Raw genomic sequence first — 20,558 nt, forward strand, 5'->3', positions numbered from 1 at the left:
CCACTGAGATGAAGGAAGGGCACTTGTGCTACTCACTAACTTAGGCTGTGTAGCCTGAGGAGTAAAAGGACTTTGAAGAAGCCCAGGTTTGCCATGGCTACACACAAGCCAGCACATCAAAGTTGCCATGGGGGAAAATTAGATTAATGAAGTTCTGCATATGCAGCACAGCACTTCATTAGTAATCTCCTGACACCATATTTACCTTGCTCCCTTCAAAGTTGGGACTTAGTGTAGTCAACAGCCTTCGAATCTCCAGGCTATCTTGCAACCCAGACAAAATGATAAAAAGTCACTTCAACCACAAATTGCACCACCTCAGATAGTGCCCAATCCCAAGAAATCAGTCACTTATCCCAGATCAGTTTGTGCTCTGGATATTATACCAAAGGTAACACTTGTAGGCAATTTTATAGTAAACTAACTAAAAGGTTTTATTAACAGGAACAGGTAAAGAGAGCTATTGAGAGGTTAAAGCAAGTAAAATATATTCACAGAAGCAGCAGGTCAAGATGAGCATGGACTTTTATTGGTTTCCCCACCACTTGCATCAGAATGTTGTCCTCAACATTCTCCAAAAACTTACTGGATTACCCATGCACTGCTGTATTACTCTCTGAGCAAATGTCAGGAGGATTGAAGTCTCCCTTGAGAACCAGGGCCAATGACCAATTTGAGAAATCCCACCACTGTGCTGATGCGGAGAGGCAGAGAAGAAAAGAGTGGCAAAAACTGCCCCGTGCCCGTCCAACAGCTAGCAGCATCTGCCCTTTCTGTGATAAGATCTACATCTCCAGAATCAGGCTGATCAGCCATCAACAGACTCAGAAATAGCAGGGTGACATGAAGATGTTCTACTGATTACCAAGTGACTACCAAAAGATGGTCTGGAAACTTCTGAAAGCCCTGTCTACCTCCTTCTCCTGGTCTGGCGGTGTAGCCAGACAATCCCGTGCCCCCCTTCTCCTCTCACTGTAATTACTTCGCGGCACACATGTGCTGAGCTGCTGAAATCATGGGAAGCACAGAAGAATAGACAAAGAGGATGACAGGCTGTTCCTGGAGCTGGGGGCCTCGGGCTGCCCTTGAACAGTACTGATAATGATATGCCCACATGGTGTTCCAGGAGAGGAATTCTGCGCCCATGAAAAAGAATATTGTATCTTAATGATTTGGCTAACATTTGGCTATCTGCACCTAACCAATGCAAATTAATTTAGTAACCTTCTTTGAGGCTGGCATCACTGAGACATACCAGCTTGACTGGTGTTAAGGAAGATCTGTACGTGACCTGAGGAGGGGTATAAAATAGGGCCTGGCAGCAAACATGAACTGAGCTCCAATTGCCTGACCTGCTGGTCAGAACAGGCCTTTGTCTCCCAGGGACCCAGGGGACGCCCCTCCTCGTCCAGTTCTTCCCGAGGGATTCAGTGAACGACACTGGCTATGCTGGAGTCGGATGATGCAGGGGTGAGAATATACCTGCTATGTATTACTTTTGCATGCATTCAATTGGTTAAGTGTCATTGCTGTTTTTGTAACTAAAGCTAAGCTGTAACTGAAGTAAAGTTTTATGATCTAAATGACCTGTAAGTTTACATCTCTTACATGCTAAACTTTTCACTGTAATAAATCACAGTAATCATTATGCTGAACCTGTCTCCTCCTGTGATTGCGTCGAGCCATACACAACCAAAGAACCCTAGCCGGCTTCTGGCTGCTTAACCCCTTAGGGTCAGTGGTGCAAGTGCACTGGAAACTGGGGCATCCGTCAGCCACCCAGGTTGCCTGCTGCGAAGGGACAGTCTGTCCTAGCAGTTAAAGACTCAGATGGTCTGGCACCAAGCACTACTCGGATCAGCCATCCCCTTTAGTGTCAGCCAACAGGTGGTCTATAACAGATGTGAACCATGACATCATCTTTGCTGCTCTTACCTCCAAACTTAACCTAAGGACTTTCAACAGGCTTTTCTCCAGATCCACACTGAAGCTGTGATCTTCATCCTTTCCATTTCTTTTGTTTGCTGGGAACTTTAGACTGCTTGTATGGTATGCCTGGCTTTCTGAGTTGTAAACATTACCTACCATGTTGCAAAGCTATCCCAATGAGCACTAAGCTCTCCCAATATGTCTGTTTTCTTGGGAAGCGGCATGTCTCCCAAAAGTGTAATTTTTGCCCAGCATTAAAATTGAGTGTCAGAAAGAACTGCAAGATCAAATCATATTTCCTAACGATGGAGGCCTTCCTCCTTCTGCCTTCTGGCACAGGCCAGGCAATCTCCCTGAGAACCAGTAAAGGAGAAAAATATCTCCAAAGTTTAGCTCCCCCCTCAAGCAGAACTGGAAGTACTTTCTGATTCTGGTCATGACAAATAGTTCTCTCTGCAGGATGCCCTCATAATGAAACATGCCTCTCTGCGTTTTAGACATAAATTTGCAAGCAAAGACTTTCTAGATGGAGTTCAGGGTGCATTGTATGTTGTTATCAGTCTAATAAGATCTAAACCCCTTCTAGGTTACTAACATATTTGTTGAGATCAGTGAGATATCTTTTACTTTAGTAGCCTTTCTTAAGAATTTTCCCATTGCTGAGTATGTGGAGCCACAATTTGGACCTACCTACACACCGTTTTTTCTGAACGTTATGCAATAATTCATGATTCCATATTGCGTATGGTTTCACTGTACTGTCTTAGAACTTGGACCCACCATCGAAGCTCATCCCTTGTTAGGGAGTACCACTCAGTAGTCACATGAACTGGGGTACTGTACTCAAAGAAGAAAGAGCGTTCATCTTATGCAGTAACTGTAGTTCTCTGAGATTTTTGTAACAGTGGGTGCTCTGCTGCCCACCATGGAGCCCTGCCGCTTTGGAATTAATCTGCTTTGAAGCTTTGGATTGGAGAAGGAACTGTGCACATTTTTCTCACGCAGCCCTATATATCCATAGCAAGCTATGTCTACAGTACATCATGGTTTGGAAAGGCAATAATCCAGAAGAAATCCCCAGAAGGGTGCCTTTTTGTAAAAGCATGTCCACACACAAAAAAAACAGATCAATTTTTTGACCCACTTTTTCAAAAGATCACATCCACACACAAGTAGCTGACTGCTCTTCCAATCTGCCCTTTCTAAAGAGAGCGTCTACACAGCCAGAGGCGCTTTTTCAAAAGAGCAGAGCAGGAAACACCATGGATGGTGTCACACAACTGATGAGCCCTTCTGGGGCCTGCAGCCAACCGCCCCATTAAAAGTCCCCTCCAAGCATCCACACCAGGTACACTCTGAAGGTTACTGAGCTTCCCAAAGGCACAGCAGACCCCTTGCACCAGCAGGATGGACCCACAGCAGCAGTTCCTCCTTCACAAGCTGCCCATCATTGAGGCCACGGTTGCCTACCTGGCCACAGTCCTCATGGACACCCTAGATCTCCTCTCAGGGGCATTCCTCCCCACCAGGGTTCTGGAGCCCCTTGACCTGATACCACACCAGGCCTCCATCCCGAGCGCCCTGGCACCTGTGAAGCCACCTCAGCAGCTCCAGTTGGTGAGAGTGCCTGGTGCTGGAGGACTGGGATGACACATGAAGGCACCAGAATTTCCGGATGAGCAGGCTGACATTCCATGAGCTCTGCCTCTGGCTCGCTCCCAACATGAAGGCATTGGGACACTGCATGAGACCTGCTCTCCCCCTGAAAAGAGGGTAGCTTTCACTATCTGAAGGCTGGCCACCCTGGATTGCTACTGTTCCATGGGGCACCTATTTGGGGTGGGCAAGGCCACTGTTGGGGCTGTCCTCATAGAGGTAAAGCATGCCCAGGTCAGGCATCTGCACAAGGGAGGTGGGAGTGGACTCCTGGGAATTGGGGACCTGGGCTATTGGTGTCCTGGGGAGACTGGGCCTTGGGGGGAGGGGTCTGGTAGGAGGAAACTCAGGGAAGGGACCTGTCACAGCCCAAGAAGCCTTCATGGGAGAGCCCACCCTTTGTCCCATGCAGGTCATGAAGGTCATCAACTTAATGCTGCTCCAGGGGGTCATCTGTGTAGTGGACCTGGATGTGGCCATCACCAGCTTCAAGGGGTTCAGGTTCCCAAACTGTTTCAGTGCCCTGGATGTGATGTATATGCCTATCTGTGCCCTAGAACACAGCACTGGGATCTTTGTCAACTGCAAGGGTTAACACTTGGTAGTGCTCCAGGCACGGGTGTAGCTGAGGGGGTGCTTCCAGGATATATACATGGGGCTGGGCAGGCTGGACACATGACATCCAAGTGCTCTGGAATTCCAGCCTCTACTGCTGTATGGAAGCCAGAAAATATGTCCCCCCACAGGAGCTCCAGGTTGGGGACCTGACCATGTCCCTCTGGATGGTGGTGGATGCCACATACCCACTGCAGCCCTAGCTCACGTGGCCCTACACCGGTCATCCCAACTCCAGCCAGGAGTTCTATAACATCAAGCTGAACCAGGCCCGCAATGTAGTAGAGTGGGCCTTTGAACACCTGAAGGGGTGTTGGTGCTGTCTGCTCATGTGGCTGGACGTCAGGCTTCTGAACATTCCCCAGGTAATGGGCACCTGCTGTGTCCTCCGCAATATTGTGGAGGGCAAGGGCAAGGTGTTCCCTCCAGCGTAGGTGGCCAATTCCGACCGTGGCTACAAGCAGCCAGTTCCCACCCCAAGATGCCAGGCCCACTGCGATGGGCTCCACATTCAGGAGGCCCTCCAGAAGAGCTTCATGTATGGGCCCCAGTGACTCCCTGCCCACAGCAGCCCCACAAAGGCCCCACTGCACATATATCCCTCACCATCCCTCCGCCACGACTCCAACCCACAAACATACACCCCACCAATTCCCAGAGAAGACCAGGCAACACAGGGGTGGTGCAAAAATATAACTTTAACTAATACTATGAATGGTGTGTGCCCAACGATTAAACAAAGACTACTTACAGTGGGGAGTGGAGGCAAAGGCTGTGTCTACACGTGCCCCAAACTTCGAAATGGCCATGCAAATGGCCATTTCGAAGTTAACTAATGAAGCGCTGAAATGCATATTCAGCGCTTCATTAGCATGCGGGCGGCAGCGGCGCTTCGAAATTGACGCGCCTTGCCGCCACGCGGAGCGTCCAGATGGGGCTCCTTTTCGAAAGGACGCCACCTTCTTCGAAGTCCCCTTATTCCCATGAGCTCATGGGAATAAGGGGACTTCGAAGTAGGCGGGGCCCTTTTGAAAAGGAACCCCGTCTGGACGCGCCGTGCGGCGGCAAGGCGCATCAATTTCGAAGCACCACTGCCGCCCGCATGCTAATGAAGCGCTGAATATGCATTTCAGTGCTTCATTAGTAAACTTCGAAATGGCCATTTGCATGGCCATTTCGAAGTTTGGGGCACGTGTAGACACAGCCAAACAGTGTATGTTGCTGGTAGGGCAGAGGGGTGTGGGGGGGCTCAACCTGGTGGGAGGATGGGCACCTAAACCCAGGAGGCCTGCTACTCTGAGGCAGGGATGGATGGCTGCAAGCTCTGTCAGCCCCGGAATCCCCTCCCACCCCGGTACAAGGTCTGCAGTGGGGCTGAGAAAGGGTGGGCAGTACAGAGAGGTAGGGCCATGGATGGGATGGTGACAGAAGGCTTGGTAGGGTGGCAGGAGTGGGGGTGGGGGAAGGAACAGTTGGGGGGAGCAGGTTGGCCAGAATCCCTGTGTGCTCCCATAGGACTGCTGTGATGTCACTCAGGTGGCTCTTCAAGGTGGCCCTCCATCATGCACAGTCAGCTTCATCCATGCACAGCTCCTAGCACATAGTCTGTGTTGTACTTATATAAATAAAAGTTTTCACCTACCTATCATTAATTATTGCATAATTGTCAATCAGAGGAATATAAATTATCCTGCTTGCCTTACAGCAAAGAGCAAAGCCACATGGCTGAATGATGCTTAACGCCTTTGAAACTTCTTGCTATACCAAGTATTTTCCAGGACACAGCCGCAATAGCCTGATGTACTTAGGGCATCATGACATTCCATTTAGAACCGCTACCAAGACCCTTGACAGCTGTGAATTGAATAAAAGCCAAAGGCTATAGCAGCAAGCACAAAACTGGTCATTTCAGGCTGAAATTTAACAGAGAATGGAAATTGTAGCTTATTTTGTAGCAATAAATGAGATAAAGTTGATAGCCCATGGAACTTTAATATCATGACCCAGAATTTCAGCTGGTATAAGTTGTCATAGGTTCATTGAAATCAAATGGAGCTAGATCAATTTATACCAACTGAGGATGCCTTTCCATCAAATGCTTTACAGAATTAAGTAACACAAATCAGCATTAAGGGCAAGAATATAACATCGAAAGCAGGAAATGGTGGCATTAAGACATAGGAAGATGCATGCCTAGAAGAGTTCAATCACAGAGATGCATGTAAAGAGTCATAAACAAGTCAGTAGGGGAATTATGCATTACGATTTGAAAAGAGATTAAGAGTCAGGAAGGCACCCTAAGTCACACCTAAGAGGAAGGAGCTGGGGAAGAATTTGATGTAAGGAGATTTATTATCACTGTGTTAGAGTGATGAATGAAATAAGTGAATTATCTTATGTTTGCCTTGGGACTAAGGCTAGCCTGGGGAGTGTGGTGAAAAGGGACGGATTCTGCTCCCTCATGAATTAACTAGAATTCTTTTGATTTCAAGAGGAGTAGAATCAAGAATTTCCCCTTTTGAAGAAAGGGTAATAGTCTGTTCCTTTAAAAACTAGCAAGTGGAAGCAGTTGGGATGTCATCATGGAAAGTGTATTGGTTACTTCAGTAAAGGATGAAATTCACCTGAAGTCAATAGGAGTTATGTCATTGACTTCAGTGGGTTCAACGTTACAAGGAGAGATTATTATCACTCTTTATAAAGTTCTCCTGTTCAGTTTTGTTCGTAGTATTGTTCCCCAATTTCAGTGATACCTTATCAGTCTTGCCATGCTACTTGCCAGCCCATGATCGTTTATTTACATCACTTTATTACAGCACTTGTAAGATTTTCTGGGCTGGTTTTAGGCAAGATTTTATTAAATAATGGTCTAAATCTTGACCCCACCTAAGTGCCTGCAATCTCATTTGATTACAGTGCATGTGAGTAATTTCAGGGAAATTTTGACCTTTTATTTGGGGGAGAGATGTTGGCATAATAGATTATTCTATTGGGTTTTTTTGGGGGGGTAGGGTTAGATGAATGGAAAATAGTGTCAGGTCCTGTATATTTGCAAAAGATCCTTGTTATTGGCATGAGAATGACAACAAGAATCACTTGGCATCATTGACTACGAACTCTCTCATTAAAGCTCATCATGGAATAAATCATTTTATTTGTCTTTAAAGTGCTACATTTCTACTGCTTTGACTAACACAGCAACCTCTCTGTTACGATTGTTTAGTTACCTAATATAATTAATCTGTTTTAGCAATCTTAACTAATATTAAAAGCCAACAATTTAAAAAACAATCTACTGCATTTAACCAGAGCAGAATGGCTTGAGGAAGAAAATTCAGTGCTATTTGGCGTCGCTCTCTGCTTAATTAGATTAAAACATGTCACTGGGAGGCAAGAATAACCTTTCTGAATTGCATCCTGGTGGTTTGTCCAATTTCCATGAAAGAAGGATCACTTTCAGTAATCTCAGAGTAGCAAACTGTTCTAACTATTCAATTTGCCACAAATGCCCATATTCTATCCTGATGAGTGTGGTTCGTTACATCATTGATTGTAATTTTCTTCCATTACATTTTTAGCCTACAGTGTGTCTGGTATGCTGCTCTTGTCTTGTTTTTCACTCTTGGCCTTGAGTATGTGTCTCATGCTAGTTTTAGCCTATTATTTTATGCATCTGCTGAGTGTCTTAAATATTCTCCAAAATCCTACAATGTCTCCCAATAATCAAAGGCTGTACAATGCCACTGGAATTCATATGTCTGTGTGGGGTGGCCTGCAGCACTAAACCGGGGGAAAATAAGTACAGTGGGGATGTTGAAAGGCATTTAACCAAACTGTAAACCATTTATATGATGGAAACATCAAGCCAGGGGTGTTGCTTCCAGCACCTATGGACTAAAGTCAATGAGCACTGCACGCCTGACTTCAAGGACTGTTAGCCTGAGCCACTTTGAAGATCTGTATTGTCAGGGTTTAAGACAGAGCCAGGATAGTTTGAAGGGTTGTTGGGAAAGTGCTAATGAAATAGCAGTGACATTTTATGAATGCCTTGATCCTGTGTAGTCATACTGAAAGCTAGGGTATAAGTCAGGACAGAATATGAATCCAGGTTGCTATGGTGTACTGTCTATCACATATTTTGCAGCATAAGCTTTTGTGGGTCTTTGCCGATGAAAGCTTATGCTGCAAAATATCTGTTAGTCTATAAGGTGCCACAGGACTCTTGTTGGTTTTGAAGATACAGACTAACTCGACTACCCCGTGATACTGGTCTATCACAGCTGGCTAAATAAATCCAATGACAGTATATATTCTGAATTTTTGAATGATATCATTTGGAGTGGCTCAGAAGCATGAATACTAAACTCAGGACAGACTGTAAAAATGCAGGGTACAAACTCTAAACTACAGAACTGAAATAGCTTTAATATGGAGTCACAGGCTGTGCCCTTGGGTGCTCCTATATATCTTGCCAACTGGGTAAATTTATCTTTGTGACAAATGGTTCCATACATCAAAAATCACAATATTCAGGTTGCTCTTTGAACCAAAGGACCAGTCTCTTACTCCAGGTGAATGCCTCCTTTAATCGCTCACCAAAGATAATGCTTGTAGTCAGTCCAGTGACAAATTATCCATGGATTTCTTAAATAAGAAAAGAAATGTGAATTTTTTACAAAGGTAAAGCGAACACACACACACACACACACACACACACACACACACAAACGTCTTATAGCCTTTGATTTAAAAAAGTAGCAGAAGCTGCTCTAATATATTAAGTCCATACGTCCTTTAAGACTAACCCAGGCCAGGGCCTGAGAAGTTCTCGCTTATGTTTAGAAATATTTGTCCCCTCAGCATTCAAGAAGCTCAGAGATAACCCATTCTTCCTGAGAAGGATTATTGTATTGCCCTTCCCCAGACTTCAAGCTGACAGGACAAGACCTTGCTCATGTCCCCTCTTCATGGGTGTCAGGAAAGCGATCAAAAAAGTATTTTTCTTTTGATCTTAGTTCGGTTTCAATGGGTCTTCTGTCTAACATCCCTAACATCTTCTCTGGGAAGCCAGCCTTTACATTAATTAATCTCTCTCTCTCTCTTTCTCTCTCTCTCTCTCTCTTCCTTTATGCAGGTGGCAGGGGGGTCAGGTACACCAGGTACAGGGGTTTACAATGCATACACTTAATATAACTTTATAACATGGGATACAGATATTAAGTGAAATTATTACATGAAGCATCCTACAAACATTTCATAAAATATAAAAATGAGAACACATGGTTATAAACTTAAGATCTATTTTAACAATACCAACACACAAGTGCACCAGACTGGTTACCCTCTAGGCATTCATCAGTGTTCAGTGGGGGCCTAGATACTTTGGTGTGAGCTAGCATTTGCATGCTAACTCTAGCTAATCTGGTTTTAAACCAGCCTGAGCAATGTTGGCCTTCATGCAGTCTTTATACCTCTTGTGAGGCCTACCTTGATTATGTTTGCCCTGGGAGAGTTCACCATAGAGGAGTTGCTCAGGGATTCTTGACTCCTCCATTCGTATGATATGCCCTGTCCAGTGAAGCTGGGCTTTCAGAATCATGGCTTTGATGTTCGTAGTTCCTGCTCTGTCCAGGACTTCCAGGTCCATAACTCTGTCCTGCCATTAAAGGTGCAGTATTGACCTCAGGCTGCATGTCTGGAAGTGCTCCAGCATTTGTATATGTTTTCTGTACAATGTCCAGGTTTCACAGCTATACAGGAGACTGGTCAGGACTACAGCCTTGTACACTTTCAGTTTAATACACTGTTGCATATTGTGCTGATTCAACACTCACACTCTCAGACGTCCTAGTGCCTGGCTGGCCTTGCAGATTCTGGCATTGATTTCTTTGTCAAGGGAGCCATCATTGGCTATCACACTGCCAAGGTACTTGAACTCCTCTACTGTTTTTAACTGTGTTCCTTCAATAAAGATTGAAGCGGGGAGAGCAGCAGATCATGGAGCAGGTTGAAACAGTACCTTGGTCTTTCCTAGGCTGATGGTCAAGCCAAAGAGGCGAGTGGCATCAGCAAACCTGTTGATGATGAGCTGGAGATCAGATTCCTTGTGTGCCATAAGTGCACAGACGTCAGCAAAAAGGGCTTCAAGGATGAGCCTCTCAAGCATCTTGGTTTTAGCATTCAGACAATGAAGGTCAAAAAGTGACCCATCAAGTCTGTATTTTATGTAGATTCCATGGTCCAGGTCTCTAACTGCATGGCTGAGGATGCACGTGAAAAAGGTTGAATAACACCGGGGCCAGCACGCACTCTTGCTTCACACCATTGGGTACCTCAAATGGATCTGAGGACTCACCATTTGAAAGAACAAAGCCAGTCATGTTATCGTGGAACAGGCATATGAGGTTAACGAATCTTCTCAGGCAGCCAAGTTTTGACAGGATAATCCACAGGGCTTCTCTGTTGATGGTGTGAAATGCCTTGGTCAGGTCTATAAAGACAGCAGATCCAAGTTCTGCTCTATGCACTTTTCCTGGACCTGACGAACAGCAAAGATCATGTCAATGGTGCTGTGGCCTGGGCGAAAAGCACACTGTGCCTCTGATAGGTTCTCTTCTGAGCTGCTGGTGATCAGACGGTTGAGGATGACTCGAGCCAAGATCTTCCCAGTAGTACAGAGAAGGGAGATGCCCTGGTAATTTCCACAGTCAGCTTTATTGCCCTTGTTCTTGAAGAGCAAGATGATTGTGGCAACCTCAAAGTCTTTGAGCGTGTCTTCTTCCCAGATGCTGATAAAGATGTTGTGAAAGGCTTCCAGTGAGATTGGCCCTCCTGCTTTGAAAATTTCAGCAGGGATACCATCCATTCCAGGGGCTTTGCCAGAGCTGGTCTGTCTGATGGCCATTTTGACCTCATCCACTGTAGAGGGCATGTCAAAACAGTCTATTGTGGGTTTCTGAGGCCGTGTCTACACGAGCCCCAAACTTCGAAATAGCCACGCAAATGGCCATTTCGAAGTTTACTAATGAAGCACTGAAATGTATATTCAGCGCTTCATTAGCATGCGGGCGGCCGCGGCACTTCAAAATTGACACGCTTCACCGCCACGCGGCTCGTCCCGAGGGGGCTCCTTTTCGAAAGGACCCCACCTACTTCGAAGTCCCCTTATTCCCATGAGCTGATGGGAATAAGGGGACTTCGAAGTAGGTGGGGTCCTTTCGAAAAGGAGCCCCGTCAGGACGAGCCACGCGGCTGCGAGGCACGTCAATTTCGAAGTGCTGCGGCCTCCCGCATGCTAATGAAGCACTGAATATGCATTTCAGCGCTTCATTAGTAAACTTCAAAATGGTCATTTGCATGGCCATTTCAAAGTTTGGGGCTAGTGTAGACGTAGCCTGAGGGATCTGGTCTAGGGCCACAGTGTGGACAATGAAGGGTCTGTCGAGAAGGTTGCTGAAGTGCTCCCTCCACCTATTGTTGATGCTGTTCTTCTCCCTCAGAAGGGTCATGCCATCTGCAGACATGCCTTGCTTTTGCACTTAATTAGGTGGGTTTTTTTCTTTTTTTAAGCATTTTTCGGCGAGTAAATTCTGTGACTTTAACCCTGGTTGTCACCTTACAAGCAAATTTTCTGCCAGAATTATCTTCTGAAGTTATTTTCTGCTCTGTCACACTTTTTGAACGCTGGTAACCCAGCTGCATTTTCTCATGCTCTTGCCTCCATCTTGAATGTTCAACACTTTAATTATCATTGTCCTAAAGATGTTTAAAATTTGTATCCTTTTTTAAACTCTAGAATAATTTCTATTTGCTCCTCTTCAGTCCATGTAGATTGTCCAAACATAATATTCATTCTTCACTGATTTTTAAAACCTTCCAGATTCTGGAAGGCCACCTAATATTGGATGACATGATTTCATTGTTCCCTCATAAATACTGTGCAGCATATGGAAGAAAAGTTAATTTAATGGTTTAGCTCTTTTCCTATTTTTTATCTATTTCTGATTGCATCTTAAAAATTTTAACTTCATCCTTCAGTGATCTCTTATTCTGCAGTGTTCAAAATCTTTTTAGAAATGTGGTTAGAGTCTTTTGATACATATATCTGTTTCAATTTCTTTTTCCATTCTAATATCCCTTTTATCTGTTATACTAGTTTTCATCATTCTTCTCAGCTATCTTTTTCATCTCTCTCTGCATTTTTAATATCCTTCTTGTCTTTTTAGCATTTCCATATATTCTTCTCAGAGGTCTCTAATTCACACTTTTCCTTTTACTGTTAGAGCTCTGAGAGGTGGATCTAATTTTGAGGAATGTTTATTCCAGTTAACTTGATATTTAGATGACATTAACTTATTCAGTATACACATCTACTGTAAAATATATGAACGCTTATCACTTCTTGTTAGCTGATTTACCAAATGCCTTCCAGTAGTTCATTCTATTATTCCTAATTCTGCCCTTCAAACTTGACCTACGTGAAAGCAGACTTTCATTTTGGTACTTACTGATGCTTGACAACAAGTGATCTAGTTAAATGTGAATTCAGTGACCACAATGTAATTTAGTGATTCAGCTATTTTAATTTTTTCTATTACATTCAGAGTCAGAAATAAAAACTATGAGTATATCTCTTCTTTTCTGATCTCCAGAGCGCATTGTCTCAAAAAAAAAGAAAATCTAGTGTTTACTATGTCTATCATTTTATTCCATGTCTATCCCAATAAATGCTGAAGGTTCTAAAATAGTCATATCCAAAACTGTAATATTTCTATAAACCATCACTTCTTATCTCATAGTCTCCTTATTTTATGTCATTCTATTCAACAGTTCCCTTCCCTTCATTTATCATTTTTAAATATAACTCTGCTTTCTGTACCTTCTTTAATATAATTCCCCCAATTATTCTATACGTTTACAGATATTGCTTCTCATTGTCTAACAGACTGGCATAGGAACTTCACAATTTCTCATTTTACCCTTTATATATTATCACCTCCTTTTTGTTTTTTTTTATATTTCCATATTAAGAACTTGAATTGAGACACCATGGCTACGCCTACACTAGCCAAAAACTTGGAAATGGCCATTCAAATGGCCATTTCGAAGTTTACTAATGAAGCGCTGAAATACATATTCAGTGCTTCATTAGCATGCGGGCAGCCGCGGCACTTCGAAATTGACGTGGCTTGCTGCCACACGGCTCGTCCAGATGGGGCTCCTTTTCCAAAGGACCCCGCCTACTTCGAAGTCCCTTTATTCCTACGAGCAGATGGGAATAAGGGGACTGCAAAGTATCTGGGGTCCTTTCGAAAAGGATCCCCATCTGGACGAGCCACGCAGCGGTGAGCCGCATCAATTTTGAAGTGCTGCAGCCGCCCGCATGCTAATGAGGCGCTGAATATGTATTTCAGCGCTTCATTAGTAAACTTCGAAATGGCCATTTGCGTGGCCATTTTGAAGGTTTTGGCTAGTGTAGACATGGCCCATGTGGGGTTATGTCATGATATCTCTTTTGTAATCTGGGTGTACAAATTCATCTCCTTGGAATACCTAACTTCTTCCTTGCAGCTGTGCTGGCATTATTCTTATTTACCCTTGCATAAAGAAAGTAGGTTCAATTTCTTCATCTCCCTACTTAAGCATTACAAGATTTTTTTTTTTTTTCTGAAAGATATATTCAAGAAATTATTCTGAGGGACGTTCTATGACCTGTGTTCCACAAGAAGTCAGAAGAGACGATCATAATGGCCCCATCTGGCCTTGGAATCTGAGAATATACAGCAAAAATGCAAGCAAAAGAAGACAAAAGCCTATCTGTGGAGGGTGGGACTGAGATGTTCTTGCCCCAAAGTCTGTCTCTTGAGGTGAAGATGGAGCAGGCAGTAAGAAGGGCCACAAAAAGGGATGTAGCATGGGGTATGCACCCCTTGCTTTCTGAGGAAGAACTTCCAGTTCATTTTAATTTGTATGCATGATATGTCAAAGGAATAGTGCAGGATGTACTTCTGAGTGAGTGGATCAGTCTTACTCACAAACAGTGACCTGAAGTTTTGATTTTGTTAACAAAACAAACAGAGAAGAAGGATTAAAACAAACATGTTAATACTTTGGGCATTGGGCAGTGGGGACCATCTTTAAACCTTGTTCTGCCATCCATTACTACTGAGAACAGTCTCTCTTCACCCTCTTTAAAGCTCCCTTTCAAGAAGCTGAAGGCTGCGATCAAATCGCCCCTCAGTCTTCTCTTCTGCAAACTAAATAAACCCAAATCTCTCAGCCTTTCCTCATATGTCATGTGCTCCAGCCCCTAATCATTTTTGTTGCCCTTTGCTGAACCCGCTTCAATGCGTCCATATCCTTTCTATACAGGGTTGGGGGAGAGGGGGCAGAACTGGTCTCAATACTCCAGATGTGGTCTCACGAGTGCCAAGTAAAGGGGAATAATGACTTCTTTAGATCTGCTGGAGATGCTTCTCCTAATGCAACCTAACATGCCATAAGCCTTTCTGGCTATAAGAACACACCGTTGACTTACATCCAGCCTCTTATCCACTATAGTCCCCAGGTTCTTTTCTGCTGCACCGATACTTAATCAGTCAGTCCCCAGCCTGTAACAGTGCTTGGGATTCTTCCATCCCAAATGCAAGACTCTGCACTTCTCTTTGTTAAACCTCATCAGATTTCTTTTGTCCCAATCCTCCAATTTGCATAGGTCACTCTGGACCCTATCCCTACCCTCCAATGTATCTACATGACCCCCTAGTTTAGTGTCATTTGCAAATTTGCCGAGGGTGCAGTCCATCCCCTCATCCAAGTTATTAACAAAGATGTTGAACAGTACTGGCCCTAGAATCGATCCTTGGGGCATTCCACTTGAAACCAACTGCCAACCACAACAGCCATTGACCACTACCTGTTGGGCCTGTCCATAAAGCCAGCTTTCTATCGATTTTACAATCCATGTATCCATACCATACTTCCTTAACTTATGGGCAAGAATGTTGCTGGAGACTGTATTAAAAGCTTTGCTAAAATCAAGGTATATCACATCCATTGACTTCCCCGTGTCCACTGAGCTAAGTACCTCATCATAGAAGTAAATAAGATTGGTCAGGCATGACTTGCCCTTGGTGAGTCCATATTGACTACTCTTGATCACTTTCCCCTCTTCCAAGTGCTCCAGAATGGATTCCTTGAAGATCCCCTCTGTGATTTTTCTTCTAGGGACTGAGGTAAGGGTCACTGGTCTTTAGTTCCCTGTATTTTCCTTTCCCTTTTCAAAGATGGGCACTACATTTGCCTTTTTCCAATCATCTGGGACTCTCTCAATTTCCACAAGTTTTCAAAGATAAGAGCCAAAGGCTCTACAATATCTGATAATTTCCTCAGTACTCTTGGATGCATGAAATCCAGACCCATCAATATGTGTGCATCTAGCTTTCCTAAGTAGCTCTTAACCCGTTCTTTCCCCACTGAGGGCTGCCCACCTCCACCCCATACTGCATTGCCTAGTGCCATAGTCGGGGACCTGACCTTGTCCATGAAGACTGAGGCAAAAAAAGCATTTTGTACTTCAGCCTTTCCCACATCATCTGTCACCAGATTACCTCCCTCATCCAGTAATGGTCATACAACCTCCCTGATGACTGTCTTACTGTTATCATACCTGTAAAAGCCCTTCCTATTGCCCTTCACATTCTTTGCTAGCTGCAGTTCCAATTGTGCTGTTGCTGTCCTGCTTACCCCCATGCCAGCACTTCATTACCATCTTCCAGCCTCGCTCATTACCATGCCCCTTGTAAAAAGAACGGGCTAGTGTAGACGTAGCCTACGTAATCTCTCCTGACAACAATTCTGTGACACAGGTCAGCATTATCTTAATGTCGTAGCTAAAGAAACTGAGACGGGAGTAATTTCCCAAGGCAGAGTGACTATGAGTCAAGGATTCCCACAGTAGGTGAGAACATCAGCACAGATAGTAAAAAAAAATATTTTGTATTGTATTTTATGGATAATTTAGCCATTCGTATAAATGAAAGCACTGCCAATAAATACACCCACCTGAGCCCAATGGAGTAAACATTTTGTTAAGGCCATTCAGATGGGAACTCCATTGGGCTCAGGTGGGTGTATTTATTGGCAGTGGTTTTTGTTAACACTTGTGAGGTAGTATACCGCAAAACCAGCATTTAGTTTTATTTTTAAAAATATAAATAAGTAAATATTCAAAAGTCCATAATTACATAATGCACCTTTGCAATCACTTTTCCTGTTCATGTCCTGGTGAAACTATGTTTGTTTGTTTTAAATAATCCAAAGACATTCTGCCGAAGCCCCAAACAATGTGAAATTGGAAGTTAAAGGTGAATTAGGAAAGACACAGTACATTAAAACCTGTTCTCAGCCATGCTGGTTTAAACCTGTGGAAATTCCACTGGGTTCAACAGCGTTATACTGGATTTTCCACAGAGTAACTGAGAGCAGTATTTGGACCTATATATTCATGTCAACAGCATTAGGACTTTTGTGTCAATCTGAAAAGAGCCTTATTTTTGAACGATCATCTCACTCTTATTCTCAGAGTAATTAAACCAGCAAAAACTGCACACATTAATTCATTGAAAATCTGTAATTTACCACACAGTAGCCAGTTTTGAAAGTTGGCTCACCAAATGCAAATGTCTCAAAGCAACAATAATGAATGGCATTTACAGTCATTTCTAAAGGGAGATTTTCAGCTCAAATCTATCCAGTTCCTTAACTAATTAACCCCACTAACATCATCAAATGGCTTTGGCATCTGAAGACAGAATGCAAAGTTTGTTCCTGAAATTGAATGGGTTTTCGTTATGAACGATTCCGCACTGAACACTTTCCAGAAATGAAGCTTGTTTGATCAGAGTGATCCAATCCAGGAGCAATTTATAAAAAGTTGGGTAGCAGATCTTAGTTAATAGTGCTTCAGGGATTCAGCCATCCATAGTGCACAGCTTTACATCCTGCAGGGCCTTACTGTTTTCTTTTTTTTTTTTTAATGGCCTAAAAGTGACTGTATTTGAGGACTCAGAGGTCAGACTTTCCAAAACGAAGCATTAAGCATTTCAGGAAGACAGACTAATCAGGTGTTTATTAACCTCTGCTCTGAAACCATCAGGGCTAAGCGCCTTCCCAGATTTAAGACTAAAACTAAGTGTATTAATCTATTGCACAGACAAAGATTAATTACACTTTTCTGCTGAATTTTCTTGGAAAGAAATAGAAATTGACTTTATCTGTAAATGAATCTATATATATTGTAAATTACATGGTTTGCTTACAATAAGCTTATACCAGTAGAGAGGAAATATTTAGCAGGTATCTGAATTCACATATTTTTCATTACACTGTTCACATATTACTTTTGTCAGAAGATAATGCTAGATATCTTTTAGAAATATATACAAACACATTGTTTTTCAAAATTTCTTCCATGTGAAATAAATATTGCCTTAATTAACCAAAATATATGAAATGCTAATATTAACATGGTGTTTAATTCACAACTGAGACAGCATAGTATTCACCCAATTATTCTGTTTTTCTCAAACTATGCTATAGGTGCCTGGTCTAGTACAGTGAGGTGAGTAGAAAAATAGCTGAATTTACAAACAATGGGGTTATTTAGATTAGTGAAAACCATGCAGCACTACCAGCAATGTTAGAGAAACCCAAGAAAATTAACAGGCAGCACGCTGGCAGATGAAATTCAGCACTCGCAAATTCAGTACTGTTAGTCTATAAAGTGCCACAAGACTTCTTGTTGTTTCTGAAGTACTCACAAAATGTACGGTCACATACACGGGAATTAAAATTTGAATTACCCACATACATTGCTGGAATGTAACCACACAAGAAAATATCATTGGCATTATAAACAGCCCAATGAAAAACTCTCTTCATTGAGTCAAGTATCGGAGGGTAGCTGTGTTAGTCTGGATCTGTAACAGCAACGAAGGGTCCTGTGGCACCTTATAGACTAACAGAAAAGTTTTGAACATGAGCTTTCGTGAGCACAGACTCCATCAGATGCTGGTCTTGGAAATCTGCAGGGCCAGATATAAATAAGCCAGAGCAAGGGTGGGGTAACAAGGTTAGCTCAGTCAGCAAGGGTGAGGCTTACTACCAGCAGTTGATCTGAGGTGTGAACACCAAGGGAGGGGAAGCTGCTTTTGTATTTAGCCAGCCATTCACAGTCTGTTTAAGCCTGAGCTGACGGCGTCAAATTTGCAGATGAATTGTGGCTCAGAAATTTCTCTTTGGAGTCTGGTCCGGAAATTTTTTTGCTGTAGGATAGCTACTTTTAAGTCTGCTACTGTGTGGCCCAGGAGATTGAAGTGCTCTCCTATGGGTTTTTGTATATTGCCATTTCTGATATCTGATTTGTGTGCGTTTATTCTTTTACGTAGAGACTGTCCAGTTTGTCTGATGTATATAGCAGAGGGGCATTGCTGGCACATGATGGCACAAATTATATTGGTAGAGGTGCAGCTGAATGAACGCACGGTGGTGTGGCTGATCTGGTTAGGTCCTGTAATGGTGTTGCTGGTGTAGATATGTGGGCAGAGCTGGAAACGAGGTTTCTTGCATGGATGGGTCCCTGAGTTAGAGTGACTGTGGTGCAGGGTATAGTTGCTGGTTAGGATTTGCTTCAGGTTGGCAGGTTGTCTGTGGGAAAGGACTGGTCTGCCTCCCAAAGCCTGTGAAAGTGGGGGATCATTGTCCAGGATGGGTTGTAAATCCTTGATTATGTGCTGTAGAGGTTTTAGCTGAGGACTGTAGGTGATGGCTAGTGGTGTTCTGTTGGTTTCTCTCTTGGGCTTGTCCTGTAGTAAGAGGCTTCGTGGCACACGTCTGGCTCTGTTGATCTGTTTTTTCACTTCCTCAGGTGGGTATTGCAGTTTCAAGAATGCTTGGTAGAGATCCTGTAGGCGGTTTGTCTCTGTCGGAGGGGTTGGAGCAAATGCAGTTATATCTTAGTGCTTGGCTGTAGACAATGGATCGTGTGGTGTGTCTGGGATGGAAGCTGGAGGCACAAAGGTAGGCAGAGTGGTCAGTGGGTTTACGGTACAGGGTGGTATTGATGTGGCCATCGTGTATTAGCACCATGGTGTCCAGGAAGTGGATCTCCTGTGTAGACTGTTCCAGGCTGAGGCTGATGTTGGGGTGAAAGTTGTTGAAGTCCTGGTGGAATTGCTCCAGTGTCTCCTTCCCACAAGTCCAGAAGACATCATCAATGTAGCAATGTAATGCCTTAAATGTTGAGTCTGTTCTGGTATGGCTATGATCTGAAGAAGTGGGTCTGTCCCACAAAAGCTCATCACCTAATAAATTATTTTGTTAGTCTTTAAAGTGCTACTGGACAGCTTTTTTTTTTTTTGGATAGTATATAGACTAGCACGGCTATCTTTCTGTTACTATTCAACTTGAATAATATTTTTATTTCTATTCATTATATTGGAGGAAGAATAGGGGTTGATACAGGCCCTGTTTAGTTTAGAGAAGCAGTGAATAAGAGGAGATGAAATAAAGATATAGAGTAATGAATGCCATAGAGAGAGTAAATTAGGTACAACTATCCTTTTTCTTAACAACATTAAAGGGGACATTCAGCGAAAAGGCAATGTATTTTAAAAATGACAAAAATAAATACCTCACATAGTGGACAATTAGTTTGTGTCATTGTCACATGTTATCACTGCAATACTTAATATTATGGGTAAAATCTTAGCCCCAAATGAAGTCAATGGCAAAATTCTTCTTAACATTATTGGATGCAGTTTCAACCATAATGGTAACAAAACATCATTCAAATTGGTAAGATTTTGTTGTTGTTTTGGTGTGATTTTTAAGCAAGACTGGAAGAGATTTAAGAAGAGATATAACCCTAGGACTGGATTTTCTCTCTCTCTCTCTCTCTCTCTCTCTCTCTCTCTGTGTGTGTGTGTGTGTGTGTGAGAGAGAGAGAGACCTATAGAGAAATATGCAAAGGAAAATAGATTATTTTTCACAAAACTTTCCATTTAGTCAAAAAGCCACTGCTGAAAATGGTTTTTCAACTAAATGGGAGTTTCTAATGAAAATAAATGGAATTTTGGTGCTTTTAATAAAACATCAATAACCTCAAACTGAAAATGTCTCTTCATGCAGCAGCAACAAAAACAACAACAAAGTCCTGACAGTTCCAATAAACCCTCATTGTATAGGTTATATGCCAATTTCTACATGATGTGAGTTAGTGGAAAGTTTTCCTGGGGCAGGTGTTTCAAACATAACCTCAAGAGATTTTTTATGCACATACTTTTGAAAAATCTGATAAC

This window comes from Carettochelys insculpta, chromosome 1 (assembly GCF_033958435.1).
Source record: "Carettochelys insculpta isolate YL-2023 chromosome 1, ASM3395843v1, whole genome shotgun sequence".
NCBI lineage: Eukaryota > Metazoa > Chordata > Testudines > Carettochelyidae > Carettochelys > Carettochelys insculpta.